A 10,292-nucleotide genomic window follows, 5' to 3' on the forward strand; every position below is an offset into this window, starting at 1 on the left:
AAGAACAAACGTGATTTGATGAATCGCTCCTAGTATCCTTTGTGAGACCAGGTGTAATTTGAAATTACTTTTAAGGCAGAACAGGGGAGGAGGCTATTTTCACAGAGACAAGTACATGTGTCACATGACTGAGAAACCAGTTGCCCAAGAACTGTATGAAGGTGTGTGTGTGTGAATGAGACCTCTAGTAGCAAGTCTCATTCGCTTTGAGTCCACAAACTGAGTAGAAAGTCACTATATAATGACCAGTTCATGTACCATTACAAACAAAACACAAGTGAGACTCAAGCAGAAGTGAAAACAATCAAGGTGGGGCAGATAATAAAAAGGGAGGAACAAGGAACAAGAAAAGCAGTCATCTACTGTAGATAAAACGGAAAGTGGAAATAAGTACACAGATGAGAAAAGCAGGAGCAAAGACAGGGAAACAGACCAGACCAGGTGTGCAAAGGTGACAGAGGTCAAGGGTTAATTTTTCTAAAAAACATATATATCTTTCACATCTTGAGCACCCCCAAGTGTCTCACTGCGAATCTTTTGGAGAATCAATACCTTTTGTCTCACTTCTGCCTTTAGATAAATCCATCACAACAGCAATCAAAACTAATGTGGCTTAAAAGTTCTTAAAGCAACAAATGCTTATCTGCTCTACTTTATGAGCTCTGGCAAACAAAGTGAAATGGGCTAAGCTAAAGGACAGACAGACACGATGATGGGAGACTGGGATGACAGAGGAAGATTGACTGAAGGAGAAACAGAGTGATTTTGCTGCTTCAACGGTCTTAAACAGGAAGGTCAGCATCTTCAAACAGCAGTCAGAAAAACAATGAAATGAAGAGAACTGGCAGGAGCAGAGAAGAGGGCTGATAAGAAGAACAGCAGTATAGTTCTGCAGTGTAGTGCTTGCAGGAAGACGTGCACACACAATGGTTTTAATGCGATAGCATTGTTACACAATAATATTAGCTAAATACTTTTAGACTGTAGGATTGGACTTTCTAGTAGATCATGGATAATCATAAAGTATAAGAACACAGTGTCAAAACATGTATAAACAATGCATATTAGTGGGCGTATCTGAATCTTTATTAGTTTGAGTATGTTCTAACAATTAAGTAATTGCTCTAGAATTAGCATAATAAGTACTAATTAAGTTTACGCCCATTGTAGGTGAAATAAATGTTAATTCTAAGTTGCACAAGTTCCACCTACAAACTTTGACAAAGGTGTATGTGATTGATGGTAATGTTAAATTGGGGGAACATTCTTGTTCCAGAAGTAAAAGATACAACACTAAAAAAAGAAAAATAGCAAGATCAAAGTGAAAATCACAAAGAGCAGTGGTGCACAAACAAAAAGGAGAGTTCATTTAAGGTCTTAACAGCATTTAAGGAACAACATTTACTGATGTGATGTGGGTTAAATGTCCCCGATTCACTGTTTCAAGAGGGGACTATCATTTTTCATGCATTTTACCAGAAATTAGTGCTGAAAAACTGAGATTACATTAGAGGAGAAGGTACTTGGATGCATGAATGGAAAATTACTTCTCACAAGTGGCAGTGCTGAGCGACCTGAGGATGAAGGCGAAACTGTCAGTGTATTTGATCCATGTTCCTGCCATGACCAAAAACTGTTGGTACATTTAAAGTGCATTAAAACATTATAGTTAATCTCTGCCTCTCTTCCACAGTGTGCCTTTTGACCCGTCACCTCCAACTGGTCGCATCAGATGGTATGCCCTCCATTAACCTGGCTCTGCCAAAGATTTCTTCCAACGTAAAGGGAGGTTTTCCTTCCCACCAAGAACTTGCTCAAAGGGGGTCATCTCATTATTGTGGTTTTCTCTTTCTTTACCTAACAATATAAAGTTGGGATTTGACGCTATACAAATAAAATTGAACTGAATTGATGTGAAGAGTAAGATCACAGAAACTACTGGCAGAGGGAGGTTCTTCTGAAAGATGTCTGAGCTCATTGTTAGGGTGACAATTTGGCTCAAACTTAGAGTAGAGCAACTGTTCCTCCCATCGAAAAGAGCCAGCCAGAGGATGGTGAGGTGTTCTGGGCATATAGGGAGGAGACCTTGAGCTTTCTTAGGAAAGCTTTGGTACACCCCCTGAAGAGATGGCAGCCATGACTGGGGAGAGTGAGGTCAGCGTGGCTCTGCTTAGACTGCTGACTCTGTGACTTGGACCCTGATAAACAGTAGAAAATGCAATCCTACAGTTTTAGATTATATAGAATACTAGAATAGAATATTACTTAAGATTATAAAATGCTGACAGGAGGTGCTATGATGGAAAATTAAGTGCAGGTTATTTTGCGTTACATAACACAGTTAATGTGACCTTTATCAACCTGCATGTTTTTTCTTAGCTGTTCATGAGCCTTTACAGGATAAGCATTGCTTGATGTTATTCTCCCTGTCATATTATGCACACTTGTGAAGCATATGCCTGGATTATGACTTTGAATGTCAGACAAAGAGAAAGAGTCATATGTAATCTGTGCATCGTGTGCGAACCCTTGCCGTCCTTGAAAAAGGCATGTCAGCATATACATGCTGCTGTGTGCTGTCAATATTGTTTTGTGTATCTCTACACAAATTATGAGTGAAGCAGAGGACAGGAGAGGACGTAGGATGAAGGTGAGGTGAGCGAGTGAAAGGATGTAGCAAAGGACGGTTAGAACAATAAGAACAGACGGCAGACTGGCTGCCAAGAGAAAGGGGAAATGAAGGGAGAGACGAGAAGTTAATCCTTTGAAAATGGATCATTTTATTGGCAGAATGGAGCTTTTTTTTTTCATTTTAGTGAGTTTTTATTCAACAATATAGATAAAAAACATAAGTTGCATATTTAGGTTGAAGGTGGTTTTTGACAGAAACGTTTTTCTGAGTGATAATTGTTTTAAATGTGCTGATGTTTAAAGATGCCGTCACTTGTCTGTGTGTTCACTGAGCACAGCGATTTCCATGCGGTTAGACTGAAGGAAATCAGCAAGTTCAGCTTAGTCACAAGAACAAAAACATCTTATACATGATGTCAACATGATTTAGCATTAACATTAAAACAGCTCAGTGAGATGCAAGGAGACAGGAAGGCAAAGTGAGGGACCCTTCGTGGGAGAAACAGAGATAGGGAGATGAAGGAAGAAAAGCAGGGAGGAAGACACAGAAGGAGAGTGGATTTAAGTAAAGAGGGAAATTAGTCATCTGCAGGGGGTGTGGAGGATTTCAAAGAGGCATTATGTCTTGGCTCAGGCTTTTCTCTATTTCTTAATCCTTCCAACTTCCATGTACTGTATCACAGCATGGAAAGTCTTTGCAGAAACAACAGTGAGGATCTTCATAATTTATCCCCACTATGGCACAGGACCAACTTATCAAAGAACTTTGTAGCTGCACTGATAATAATGGGTGCAGTGTTGAGAAAGGCAAAGGAAAGAGAATCAGTGATTTAAAAAAAAAAGGGGGGGGGGGGGGTTAAAAAAGGATGTTGAATTTAAGGCACCAATGTCAAAGCTATAATATGCAAACTGATCTGAACTAGAGGGAGTTTTTCTGAGCAGAGATGTTGTCAGAGACAGCAGAGACAGCAGCACCCGCCTCAGGCTGCCTCTGTCCAAGCACTCGCAAACACTTGAAGTGAAATATGGCAGCGATCAGACCGGAGGCAGGGACGAGGCACACTGACGTGGTTACAGTTACATAAGAAGTGACACTGCCCCCTGTCCCCACAGGTTTTTAATGACTCAGGAGTATAAGCAGTAATAATGTCCATTCTACTTCGGTGACGTGGGGTAACATTTTCTATACGTGTTTAGCAAGAAGCAGTTTGATGTATTTTTTATTGCATTGACTCTATCAGGACCATTTCTGCAGGTGAAACATGTATTATTTACTTCCTGCAGTTTGAAATCATTTGCTGAGCGTAAGTTGTTCAACAGCACAAGACAAAAATGTTTGTTTAATTTTATGGGAGGTATAGGAAACATTAAAAAAAAAATCTGTTTTCTAATTATGTTCAAACCTGATATATCTTATAAGCGAATTGGCACATGAATGGTAAAGACTATTGTCCTTCCTCTGCCCCTAAAGAGCCAATCAGCAGCTCATCTGTGGAGCATAAGTCCTCGATCCACCTGCACATTTTCACAAGGTACATTATGTATCCATAACATGAATCACCATGGAACTGGTTCGGTGTCTACAATGTTTAGGAGCAAAATTACAAAAACAACTGAAGCAGTTATTTTTAGACCTGACTGGTGATTGGTTTTCTGTCCTGGATTAAAGCTGTCTATCTGTCTTAATCTCTTAAAGGTTGTCAAAATGTCCACGAAGATGGTGGACAAGTGGTGAGACTTTCCTCCAGAAGGACTTTGTTCAAGCTTAAAGAAATGCATAATTTTAATCAGTAAAAGAGAATATTCATTTTAGTTACATGCTAATAGTGTCCTCTTCACCCTTGCCAGTCACCAAGACAAAAAACATATAGGATAATGCTATATTGCTAAAACAAAAACAATTAATAATAGAGACCTAGTCTCAGTGCACTGCAGTTTTTTTGACCGGCCCTGTGACTGCTGAGGCGTCCAGGGTGTGTCCCGCCTCTTGTCCAGTGACAGCCAGCAGTAAATACGCAATACGCAGTAAAAGCAAGCAATTTTAAAAAAATAAGTTTTCTCTATAAATGAAATAAAATAATTGGACATACCTGACTACATCTAAGGCAGATGAAATATTTAGACTGAGTGTGAATAATTATGGGGTGAGCAACAATGTATTTGACTGCTGTGCAGTGATTGCTCACCTTCACCTCCAGTGGAGAGCCTGTTGTCACTTGACACATTTTGCATGTTAATTTCACCACACATACAGCAAAATCTGCCTCATTCTGAGAGAATATAACTGTCATTTGCTTATCTCTTTGTTAAACCAAGCACTTAGAGACCGCATGATCAGATTTTGGCAATGTTATGGTCAAAACCAACACAGTATACGGGCCTCTCACATTTAAAACAATGGCCTATGACGTATTTGAGATCATGGATCTTAACCAACTCTGCCTAAAAGTGATTACTTTAAATAACTGCTAAAACCTCAAAGGCATGTAATCTCAGGGTTGAAAGGTCTATCGTCATAAAGTTATGGCATTATTAAAACTAATATTTCATCTCTGAGGGAAAAAAGGAAACATACGTCCTTGTTTTTATTTACATTACAGAACTAGAAATCTGATAAACAGCAGCTTCGTTTTTGTGCTGCATCCTGTGAGAGAAATGCCAGGAGCCGCATTGAGATGGCAGACGGTCCCGAGGCCTGAAGGGACGTGGAGACCCCCCCCCAACCCACACACAGCACCACTAGCATGCACACATCATAATTGAAAGTTATGCACAGAAAAACACATGCTCATTCAGACATTAATTTAAAATCTGCAAATATGTGCTAATGCTAATGGCCACAATACAGCACATAATGAGTTGCCTTTCATTAGCTGGAATATGTCAGAATTCATAAGCCCGACTTTTTAGTTCAGACTTTATGAGGATAAATGAGACTTAAAAATGTTTCCCAAAGAGGCCTCCAAAAAGAAATATGTGAAATGTGACCTATGAATACTAAAACATGGCAGCTCCACTGCTTGTGTGTGTATGAGAGACAGTGTGTGTTCAGGTCTGTGATGCCTCTGACCCATTTAGGCCATCCTGCTCAACCAGATGAGAGACTGAATGTTTTTTAGCCTTCGGCCAGTCAGCTCAGGCACATCTGTGACAGACTGCTGGACTCGAGGCTGGACCTCGAGTGCGTGTGTGTGCGCGTGTGTGTAGACAAACTTGTGTGACTTTTGTAAACATCAAGTTATGTGAATGTTAAAAAAAATTATGCAGACTAACAGAATCAAACATGTTCTGCTGAATCTGAAGATTACATCACATATGTCTTCTGTTTTTAACACAGCTGAATATAAAATCATGTCTGCGTGTATTTCACGGGCTTTCAATAATAAAGTGTAAGGTGAAAGGAGCCAGGTGTAGTTTTAGTGTGTGGCCACTAGCTGGCAGCAAACCATCTTCCTATTGATGTGCTCACCATGCACAAGCTACAATTTTGATTCTAATAAGAAGAAAAGCACCTCTGTCACCTACAGTATCAGCCTATCGTAAACAGAAGCTCTGCTTTAGTGCTTTTAGAAGAATTATCCTATTATTATGTATTTATACGATAATAAAGATAACCCCCCCCCACCACCATTTTATTGTTTTTCAAAAAAGGACAAGTGATGCAGTTTTGTCTTCTTATGCATATCATTGTGATGAAGAAAGGATGAGGCTGTTTGATGTGGTTTGTTTTCTCTTAAAGCTGCTTCCACTGTGGAGATCTGGAGAAGTCAGTCTGCTTATGAAGAGTATGCGAGCTGATCAAACACTCATGGAGGAAGCACAATCAGGAGGCACAGAAAACTCACGGTTTCTTAATGCTTTTAAATGAATTTAGCCTCAAATATGCACCGATGTTCAGACAGGAATGATGCTATACACAAATGTGATTTTTTTTTTTTCCTAAATGTATTTTCCCCGTATAGGTAGGGTCTCTACTCTAAGGAGTAATTCTATACTGGAAATTATCAAGGACTTATGAGGCTCATCTTTTCTAAGTTTAGGAGAAAAACAACCTGGCATAACAACATGCTTAATGCTTAATGTCTGAAATCTAATACACAATACACATGATTTTCTTCCTGCCAGCCATCATTTGTCCCAGTAGGGGCCTTTTCCATATATTAGGAGGTTGTTATTGCTTCATCCAGTGTCATTATATTAATGCTGCTATCCTGTATATATCGTAGATACTATTGTTTGAGTACTTGCGATTGTTTTATTGTACTTTTTATATTTTACATTTATATTTATTATTGAATCTTGCACCAAGGGAGTGGCACTCCAATTTCGTTGTACTCTGTACAATGACAATAAAGGCTATTCTATTCTATTCTATTCAGAGGTAATAATGAGCAGTGTGCTTCAAGGTTAAAATGTTTATATATTTCTGTGACATTACAAGCATTTTGGTTTAGAGCCCACAAGTACTCGGTTCTAGCTTTACTATTTTTATGAGTTTAGCATTCAATGATGAAGGTGTTAGGTTTAATTCTGTTTATTCTCAATTATAACAGATGGTAAGAAAATAGCATATAAGACTACAACTCAATGGGCTGATAACATCTGAAACAAGTGCTTTGTGTAAGATTTTGGTGTCTCCTGAATGTTCCTCCTGTCTCAAAATATTTCCAGCAACATTTAATGAACCTTTAAATTTTTCCTCAGGATGGTTACACAACGATAACTCTTGGTATCGCTTCTTGTTTAGAAGAAAGTACTTTCAAATTAATTACTCCATATCAAGCACAACATCAAAATGATTCGTCAGCGTTCCCTTAAGAAATTCTGCATTTCACAGCCAGCTGTGTAATAAATATTTTACAGATTCAGACTGTGTCACACTGAGGAGAGAGCTCAAAACTCTTGACCTTCTGTCAGGTGTCTTTATTAGCTCCAACCATCTGCCGTTCCAGGTGGTGGGGTCATAGCGTATGATGCTGTGTGTACAAGGCGCCCATCTTAACGCCCGTTAACATGCAGGAACACGAGCACGCACAGCTAAACAGCACTCCCACAGGGAAATATTTGGTTTGATTATTCCAGCTAACCAAGCTCAGGCCAGTTTGCATCCTTGTTATGGAACCCAGAGCTTGTTAACACATTCATTCATTAAGATGTTTTAATTGCTCCAGTGATGTATTACAGTATCGCACAGTTAAAGGGGAGATTTCCCCTCTGAGATGATTCATTTTCAGGGTATTTTTACTTTATTTGTTAAAGCTGCTACGGTGCGTTTCAGTCTCTGTGATGATGATGAGTGCCTATAATGATGATGATGATGGTAAGTTGACTTTGTCACATGTTAGTGTTGCTGATGTTGTTGACTGTTTAGAATTGTTTTTTCCATCGAGCGTGCACCACAAAAGCAGAGACACTCCATCCTCCAATACAGTATTTTTTCTAAGTGCTATTGATTAAATGATGCCTTATGTTCTGTTCTGATGTCTTTAGCTTTCTGTTTGCAGAATCCGTCCTTTGTGTCAAGAATTTGTGGTGTGCAGGAGACACCACTCTAGCAGACTAAAATTCAGCTCGTTTCACCCATTGTGTCTATAATTATTATTGCTAACTGTGACATTAGTTCTGACTGCTTACAGAAATTGTATTGCATTTATTTTCAAGGAAATTTGTCTGGTGAAGTTTTTTATTTTATTTTCCCATCCCTGTTGAATTTTGTACTTACGCTTGGTTCCTTTCTTTACTTCAAGACTCTCATCCCTGGAAAAAAAATAATAGCATCAGTGGAAACTAAAATGGAAAACAATTGAAAGTATCATATAAGAAACGTTAAAATTGTTTTATTTTGTTCCATTTCCACATAGACTGATGTGTGAAACATTTGCATTAAATCCGATATGTTTTATTGTGCAATTCAGTAAAGTAATAAGCTCATAAGACTTTAAGAAAATAACTGAATCTATTGGATCAGAAGCCAAAAGGTAAAGAGACAAATACCTCTAGTTCCTGCAAGGCTCAATACGTTTATGTTTTCATAGTCACAAATATGGTTTCTCCACCAAAAGAGTCAGCAGTCTGGGCCAATTTCAATGTCACCATGAACCTGTCCTACTTGATGTCAGACCGAATTCTCAACTTGTTATAGTCCATAATCACTCAGACACTCGGCCCATTCTCACTGGTTCCTGTGGGGGAGAGGATTCGATTTTCCCTTACCAGTCACTAATGCTTGTAAACAGTCTGAGAATGGTGTTACCACGTAAAGCTAATTGTTAGCCCTGAAGTACCGAGTGTTTTTCAACCAGCTTTTATTGTCACAGCACCTGGTGAATCAGACAGATTCAGACACCTGGACCCTGGTTAAAAAAAACAAACCCAGTCATCATGTTCACCAGTTTGTACCAGAACCACTGTATCACTCACAGGGAATGTAGGTGACAGAGAATTAGCAAGAAAGCAAGGGACATATTGTCTAATTTTAATATTCTAGACTTGATTGAGTTTTGGACAAAGGGCCAGTTTTGTGAAGTGAAATTCATGTCGAATGCATTTGCCAAATGTCTTTGAATACATGTTTTTGATCAGACAATTTTTGTTTGTATTCCAAGTCTCACTATTTTGTTGTTTTGAGAGGGAACACGTTTTATTTTAAGCTACAGTTAAATTCTATCTTCACACACTGGAACAGATGAAGCCCTGTCTGAATTAATGAGGAAGTTTTTTTTTATTAATGTCAATGTTCAAAAAACCCCAAATGTGGTCCAAGTGCATCACCACTGAGACCATGTTTAGACCATCTGATTATCTGCCATGTCTGTCAGATGGATGACAGACCCAACACAGCTACTGCTCAGTGTATTGTCACAGAGAAACAAAGTCACAAGGAACTCTGAAAAGCACTGGGAAGACTGCACAAAGCAAGATCTTTGGGTTCGACTAGCAGCAGTACAAAAGGTACAATAGTGAAAAGTCTTGTCAGAGGCCTATTTAGCTGTCATAGATGTCATAACAGAGCCACCAATCATCAGCAATGATGTGGATAATACTGACTGAGTGTTGGCCAATCCATGACATTTTGTAGCCCATTAGTTTATGTATCTAAAGTTGAAATGAACCATTGCCTAAATCCCAAAATGTGTCTGTAGCTGTAAAGAGCAAATACAAATTTATTTTGACATTTCATTTGTTTTCTTCTTATTCATTGCCACAAAGAATCCAACAAACTCACTTGGAAACAAACTACATATTATATTTCCCATTTACATTCATGGTTGAAGAATGAAGATTGACATACACTACTGTGCTCTTTCTCTGTCTACTCTTTCTCCCTCTTTCTCATACAGACGTGTGGACACATGCACTCACATTTTCACTGCCCTCCATCGCCACTTGTCTGTTCTCTTGCTGATGGAGTCAGGCTCAGAGGGGATGCTACATCTCCCGCTGGCTGTCATCAGCCAAGGCATCACCTACAGACACACATGCATCCACGGGTCACACTTACTCACATCCATGCACCTGCAGATCACCAAGGATGCAGGATGTATGCAGTCAAATGTCATCACTTCAGAAGACATGTTGTTTACTTATAAGCACACACACATACACACTCTTTCTTTCCCACCTGCAGATACTAATATAAGACAGGCAACTAAGAATTGATT

The sequence above is a fragment of the Copadichromis virginalis genome, linkage group LG22 (assembly GCF_057382275.1).
Source record: "Copadichromis virginalis isolate Kocher_CV1m ecotype Utaka linkage group LG22, C_Virginalis_male_GT1.1, whole genome shotgun sequence".
Taxonomy (NCBI): Eukaryota; Metazoa; Chordata; class Actinopteri; order Cichliformes; family Cichlidae; genus Copadichromis; species Copadichromis virginalis.